Genomic DNA, 7,792 nt, shown 5'->3' with positions numbered 1-7,792 from the left:
CACATCCACTCTCAAAAATCATTCTAATTAAAAAAAAACCAATTGTTAATATGTATAATCTTCGTAACCAATTTTGTAACTTCGTCATATTAAATTCAATCATACTATACATGCTAGTAATTGTGCGAGATTATTAGGAGATACTAAATGCTATAAGATAATAAGATAAATAAAGTACTAATATTTTCCACACATTAGTAATAGGTATTATAAAATAAAATATTAATTTTCTGACGGTAAAATTTATATATTGTTAACTGCAAGTGCAATTTATAAAGATAAAAAACACCACATGTTCTCATTGATAACTAACAAAAACAGTTACACAAATTGCTCGTTAGTTTTACAAACGAGTTAATGTTGTAGTAAATAGTTATCCTTATTTTCTTTTTTTGAGAATAAAAAAATTATTGGCCAATTGTTTATGGTTAACAATAAAAGGTTCATCAAAACTCCTTTATTAAGAGAAATGCTATTCTGAATGAATCAGTAAGAAGAGTCTAGATGTCATGGAAAACTTTTAGATATACGTGGGAGTCGTTGACTACACATATTCTCGGACATGTTTAGGAATACTTTCAAACTAAGAATTTGTTGTTTAAAATGTTTAAATACTTAAACCTTATTCAGAGAGTTAGCCCGATTGAGAACTTTAGTGTAAAAAGAATTAATCATTAATTTTTATAAAAATAAAAGAACAAAAATTAGAAAAATAAAGTAATTTAATCGTAAATAATCATTTTGAGTATTAGTGATACCAAATAATGTACTCCGTATTTGTAAAAGCAGTGATGCTTTTGTGATGCTCGACGACTACACAAAGATCAAAATCAAAAATCGATGCCGCATTGTACAGGCACAGTTTTATACCAGTTGTAATCACTAGTCACATTTGTTCCAAAACATTCATTTAGATTTGGTCAGATATTTGTCATTTCGCATCGTCATCTTTAAGCTGTCCAAATGTCCAAATAGATCTGCTAATCTAAAGTTGTATTTTTAAAACTTATATTGAATAATAAATTCAAATCGTACCTTCATTCATGTAATTTGTATGTATTATTATCAGGCTTCTTATTGAACAAGGACAACACCATTTATATCAGATACACATCCACATATTATCGTTTCCACACTCACAGGAAGTACTATTTTATGGCTCACACACCCAAAATTGATACATGATGGTTGATTGAATTACCATAATGGTTATGGTTAAAAGTTCAAAAGCTATTAAATAAGACAAATAAGTTTATAAAATGTTCACGACATGAAAGTTTTGATATTTACCAACAATTAATTCTAACAAATATTATATAAACTTATTAATTGAAACAGTACTCAAACTGATGATGTTTGAATATTTCAAATTCAAAATGAAATGGTATTATATAAATCCTTTCCGTTGTGAATTGCGAAAGTATTTATTATATAAGGTATATTTTATTTTATATTATAATTTGCAGTTGTACTAGTTAGTAATATTAGTCCATTATTACAGGATTGTACGATTTCTGATTTCTTGGGGTTTCAGGATTCAATGCTCCCGTTTCGTTCATTAAGATTTACTTGTGAATCTTATTTAACATTTACATTTAACATTAACATTTTACATTTTTCATTTAACATAAATCTCACACAACACTCAGTGTAAATTCCAAATTCTCTTGAAACACATCATACCAATAATTTATATGTTAAGTACAGAAATTTGACGGACCGTTGTCTTTTCAGTATTTGTAGCATCCAATTAATTTTTGCAGAACTTACTTCGCCGTATAGTAAAAAATACAGCTGCATCTATAGTATATATATAAAATAATAGAGTTTAATGTTGAAATATGAGAGTAAATTATTTTTGATTAGTTACCCATATTATTGTATTAAGTTTCTTTTATATATGTATCCCGAAATGCAGTGGTGGGGTGGAGGGGTGCAGGGGTAGAGGGGTGGAGGGACACCATCCATTTATCCAATAGAGTAGAGTTAAATAAAGTTTAATAAACACAATAATATCTCTCAGTGTATATTTGCAATATATTTCGATTTTCGATTTTCGATTTTCGATTTTAGTTTCTCAAATTAGTGATTATCCAATTTTCTTTAAAAAATAATGTTGAATTGGTGAGGTTTACAAGTTTACTTTTAGATATATTTTTATCAACGTGATCCCGCCTCTTCATGCGCATTGACTGATAAATAAAAATAAATAATTATTTAAAATTCATGTGTTGACTCATTAAGAGAATTAAATATTAAAATAGTTGTACATGTGTGTTTTTGAGAGTTGCGAGTAATTTCTGTGAAATTTTGTGACAGTTGATCAAATCCGGATACTATCCAGACATAAAATGAAGACGAGAGTTTTATTTGATGATGATTTTCATACTCGTGGATGTGAGGAATGTGTAATATTTAGTGGTTTTGAGTGAATTTGTCTTTAATAATATGGGTTCCGATTCATCAGAATACATAATCTGTATAAAGTGGATGTGGATGTGGATGTGGATGTCGATGTGTTATAGTCGTAGTAGAATATTTGCTATTGGGATAGTCGTAGTCATTTTCATTTATTTATGATTGTTTCAATTTATCTTTCCAAGTAAATTACAGTAAAATATTTCAGTTTCACTATTTTTATATTGTAACTACTTACATATATTTTATATATATTCCTCTTTCCTTTTCTGTATTATAATTTTATATAATCTTATAAAATAAAAAATTTTAATAAAATAGTTTATTTATATTCCCAACAATCATGCAAAATCAGCAGTGAGGTTATCTACGAAAAACTTTTATTTTAAAAACGGTGAAATGGAAGTTTCAAAATATGACAAATAAAATAAATCAAGGAACTTACATCGACATCGACACAGACTCTGCTCATTATATTTCTAAGAATTTAATTGATTTTCTCATTTTTATTTTTTTTGCTTTGTTTGACGCGTTATTATTTCTTTATTCGCTATTTTCTCCATCACTGAAGCTATTTCAAGTAATCCTTACTAAAACCATTCAGAATAGAAAAGATCTCTAGAATGAATGATTAACTTCAACAACTTACCTTATATGAAAAATGTTTGTACTTCAGTACAGCAGCCAAATTTAAGAATGGAAACCCTTACGTTCCTTCCATAAAAATCCACTTAACGTATAACTTTTATATGAATTTTGACTCCAATATTTTGTGCGAAACGTATTGAAAATTTTACAAAGACTTGAATTTTTCACATTTTTTCCAAATATTTTTAACTTAAATTTTGAGCTTAACTAAAAGAAAAAATTTTTAAATGAATTAGTTTTCGTTCAATTTTACTAGTTCAAAATACAAACAGTTTCAAGAAATATCGATGAAAACTTGATTATTATTCAGATCTTATAAATTCATTTTTTAAAGAGAGTGACAAATTATGACTTAGAAAATGAAAATCTGACTGTCTGACTGTCTGATATTTTTGTCACACTGAAACATTATTCATACAGTCTTTGTAAGATATTGTCCTTAAATGAGAATAATTAAACACGATAATAAATTAAATATTTTTATAATTATAAATAGAAAAGTGTTGGTAACAGGAGGTTTGTGGGATTGTGGTTAAGTGCAATCCGATTCGTTGTATTAACGAAAAATGACGAAAACTGATTGAAAATTTTCAAAACCCTTTCGTTATAAACGTACGACGATGAAACAAGGTGTGTGCATCGACAAATGTACGACGTAGAACGGATATGGTATAGCATGTCGTAAGATATGTCATATTTAGTTTAGTAGGAGATTCGCAAGCTCATTTGTATTGCAATTGTTTACGGCTATATACAGTTGTCTGGAGACTATTGTATATCACGAACAGCTGTTTTGATTAACTTGTTATTGCAACATTCTTTCGTTATTTACTCAAGATGGATTCTACATTAGTTCCAGTGCTAAAATAACTAAAAATTGATATCAGTAAGCCAATTCTTTAATTGATTCTTTGAGCTCGGAGAATATTGTTCCGCGGTATTCCTCGATGTTAAACAAGCATTTGATAAAGTATGGCATAATGGACTCATATATGAGATACGCTGTTCATTACCTGCAAATGTCCACTCAATTCTAGAATCGTGTCTGCATAATAGAAGCTTTAAAGTGAAATGCAAATCATATACTTCTAATAATTTCCCAATAGAAGCTGGCGTTCCACAAGGAAGTGTTCTTGGCCCTATATTGTATGTACTTTACACATCTGATATCCCGATAAGTAGTTCAGTTATCACCACAGCGTTTGCCGATGATACGGCAATTTTATGCCGAAACAGAAACGCTGTGCTAGCTTCAAACCAACTTCAATCTCACTTATATCGGGTGGAGAAATGGTTGTCAAAATGGCGAATTAAAATTAACGAAGTAAAATATAGACACGTCATTTTTACCTTAAATCGGAGTACATCTCCAACAATTTTATTAAACAACATTCCCATACTACAAGCAGATAATATAACGTACTTAGGTATCCACCTAGACAGACGACTAACTTGGCGCAAACATATTGAAGCCAAAAAAAATTCAGATGAAGCTCCAAGCCTCTAAGTTGCATTGGCTCATTAATAGCAGATCTTCGCTGTGCCTAGAGTATAAAGTAACCTTGTATAACAGCATCATTAAACCAATATGGACTTATGGTATCCAGCTATTTGGCAATGCTAGTGCTTCAAATATTGAAATTATACAAAGAGCTCAGTCAAAAATACTAAGAATTATCACTGGTGCCCCATGGTATATTAGGAATGAAAGTATACACCGAGATCTACAAATTCCCCTAGTTAAAGCTGAATTTGACAATATAAGAAAAAAATACAATAAAAGGCTAACAGAGCATGTTAATCCCTTAGCAAGAAATCTCGCACTTCTATCCATTACTTCCCGCCTAAAAAGAGCTGACCGTCCAGCCGTTAATTAATATTCAACAGCTCAACAGCTTGAAGTAAAAACCGCACCTTTCTTTTTAGTAATCTGTTAAAGTTGAATCACTTTCTTAAGAAACCACCTAACATTCACTCCAATGAAATTTAACCCATTAATCTAAGTGAGGTTCGTGATATAAGGTTTACTTATTTTATTTTATTTTATTTTATTTTATACAATGTATAGTTAAAATAAAAATTTGTAACATTATGTAATTAGTTATAAGATTTTACAACTTATTGTTAGTCTCATTTTAAGAGAAGATGCAATAAATAAATGTATGTTTTAAAAAAAAAAAAAAATTCTTTAGTTAAGAAATGCTTTAGCACTGTAGCAGATAAAGTACTCACTATGAGTGATAAAATACTGCTGCCAACGAATCCGAATTTTTAATAATAAAATAAACAAACATTAAGTAGTAATAACAGAACTTTTGTCCTCTTTTCTATTTCTTAATTGGAATTCGTATTTCATTTCTTAACTTGTCTAATTAGGGTATTTTCTAGTCTTGTTATGAAGATGGACAAGCCAGACCAATCAGACTAATTGAGTAACTGCTGATCATCATAACTCTTGAGATTGGGAAACAGTTTTAAATAACTTATATATAGAAGAATAGAAATCAGTCAATGCCACAAGCAAATTGAAGTGGAGAATCAAAAAACTACTTGATATGTTTCTCTTCACCTTTGTATCCATCTAGAATATGTAAAAGATAAAAGAAATAGAAAATATTCTACTGTTATTCACTGCTATAAAATGTAGGTGAACTTTGAAGTGATCAACTCATATTGCCGAATCAACTATTAACTCACTGATATCAAGAAAGTTAACTAGGAGAACTTTTAGGTTCCTCATTTCTTATAAATTTGGATAGGAGAATTGAGTGGGTCTTCTAACTCGACGAAAGTATTGTAAACAAAGGTACTATACTTGATCCTTTCTTTTATTAGAGTGCATTCTAGTATGAAAGTCTGATTATCTACATATAGTTTTAGATAAGCTAAGGCAGTGCAAAAAAATGACGTTTAGTAATGACTCCTCCAGGTTAATGTGTATTTGATCTATGGAAGTGATAAGGGTGGACATATTAAAAACACATCAAGTCTAATCAACTTATTTGTATGAGTTGGTTAGACTCCTATTTACCCAGATGACCAGAAATTCAAACACTAATTATGTATAGTCTGCTATCCAAATAGTTACATTCGTGTACTTATTTGGACGATATGTCCCGAGCGTTACTGTACTAACCTTTTTAAAAGATATTTATAATCACTTAATGCGATTAGTAAATATTAAGTTAGTTGTACGTAAGCTTAGCTCTTGAATATATTAATGCTTTTAAATAAATAGATTTGACTTATTCAAAAATACAATCAGTTCTGACAAAGATATATGAAAGACATATCGTTTTGTTCCTATGTTCCATTGTTCGATTATTCAATTCTGTTGATGAGAAGACGAATTCAGAATTGCACTTTCTTAAATCAAGTGCAATATATACGAGTATTTCGTCAGGAAGAGGTCACAGATAATATTGAGTAAAAGTGCTTTGTTCACTAATACGCGGTTTTTTTATTTTATTGGAACAGATACAAACATTGAGCTATTGCATTTTATGTCTTTGTGCGCAAAGTATTTGATGGTTGGTTTGAACTTGTGTTGTGATGTATTTTGTCACTTTTTCTGTGTTCTGTCGTTTATATTTTCTGATTTCACTATAACTAAGTTAGCCTCTAAGCCGCCTTTCAATACGATAATATTATGTACAAATAACTTTTCAATATTTCGTGGTTCTCTGTACCCTAAGGGTTATGCAGTCAGTCATATGACGACTGGTTACACTCCTTTTGGTCATGATCAAACGGCATGACCATGAAAAAATTCAAATGAAAATTTTATATTATTCTTATTGTGAAAAGCACAATTCAAATAAAGAAATGACCATGAATCCCTGTATAATAAGGCCCTAAGAAAGTATTTGCATTTTAATTTATATTTGCAAAACTTGCTTTATATGTAACATAAATATTATCGTTTCCACACTCACAGGAAGTACTATTTTATGGCTCACACACCCAAAATTGATACATGATGGTTGATTGAATTACCATAATGGTTATGGTTAAAAGTTCAAAAGCTATTAAATAAGACAAATAAGTTTATAAAATGTTCACGACATGAAAGTTTTGATATTTACCAACAATTAATTCTAACAAATATTATATAAACTTATTAATTGAAACAGTACTCAAACTGATGATGTTTGAATATTTCAAATTCAAAATGAAATGGTATTATATAAATCCTTTCCGTTGTGAATTGCGAAAGTATTTATTATATAAGGTATATTTTATTTTATATTATAATTTTCAGTTGTACTAGTTAGTAATATTAGTCCATTATTACAGGATTGTACGATTTCTGATTTCTTGGGGTTTCAGGATTCAATGCTCCCGTTTCGTTCATTAAGATTTACTTGTGAATCTTATTTAACATTTACATTTAACATTAACATTTTACATTTTTCATTTAACATAAATCTCACACAACACTCAGTGTAAATTCCAAATTCTCTTGAAACACATCATACCAATAATTTATATGTTAAGTACAGAAATTTGACGGACCGTTGTCTTTTCAGTATTTGTAGCATCCAATTAATTTTTGCAGAACTTACTTCGCCGTATAGTAAAAAATACAGCTGCATCTATAGTATATATATAAAATAATAGAGTTTAATGTTGAAATATGAGAGTAAATTATTTTTGATTAGTTACCCATATTATTGTATTAAGTTTCTTTTATATATGTATCCCGAAATGCAGTGGTGGGGTGGAG

The 7,792-nt window shown here is 29.3% G+C and overlaps 2 long non-coding RNA genes across 5 annotated transcripts; both read right to left on the bottom strand.

Moving 5' to 3' along the window:
• Positions 1–704: 704 nt before the first annotated feature.
• Positions 705–3,268, bottom strand: LOC119662198. 4 transcript variants are annotated; one of them, XR_005250722.1, is made up of 7 exons: positions 3,068–3,268; positions 2,864–3,008; positions 2,657–2,795; positions 1,871–2,192; positions 1,291–1,800; positions 1,036–1,230; positions 705–985 (listed from the first exon to the last, which is right to left on the bottom strand). It is a non-coding gene; the product is annotated as an uncharacterized LOC119662198 (long non-coding RNA). The 4 variants fall into 4 exon arrangements; XR_005250721.1 differs by having other exon boundaries at positions 2,657–2,785; XR_005250723.1 differs by having other exon boundaries at positions 705–980; positions 2,657–2,785.
• A 3,717-nt stretch (positions 3,269–6,985) lies between these two features.
• On the bottom strand, positions 6,986–7,792 carry LOC119662047. Its single transcript, XR_005250684.1, has 3 exons — positions 7,732–7,792; positions 7,152–7,661; positions 6,986–7,091 (listed from the first exon to the last, which is right to left on the bottom strand). It is a non-coding gene; the product is annotated as an uncharacterized LOC119662047 (long non-coding RNA).

Source organism: Teleopsis dalmanni, chromosome X (assembly GCF_002237135.1).
Source record: "Teleopsis dalmanni isolate 2A chromosome X, ASM223713v2, whole genome shotgun sequence".
In the NCBI taxonomy this organism is placed as follows: domain Eukaryota; kingdom Metazoa; phylum Arthropoda; class Insecta; order Diptera; family Diopsidae; genus Teleopsis; species Teleopsis dalmanni.
This window is presented reverse-complemented; position numbering and strand designations above follow the sequence as displayed.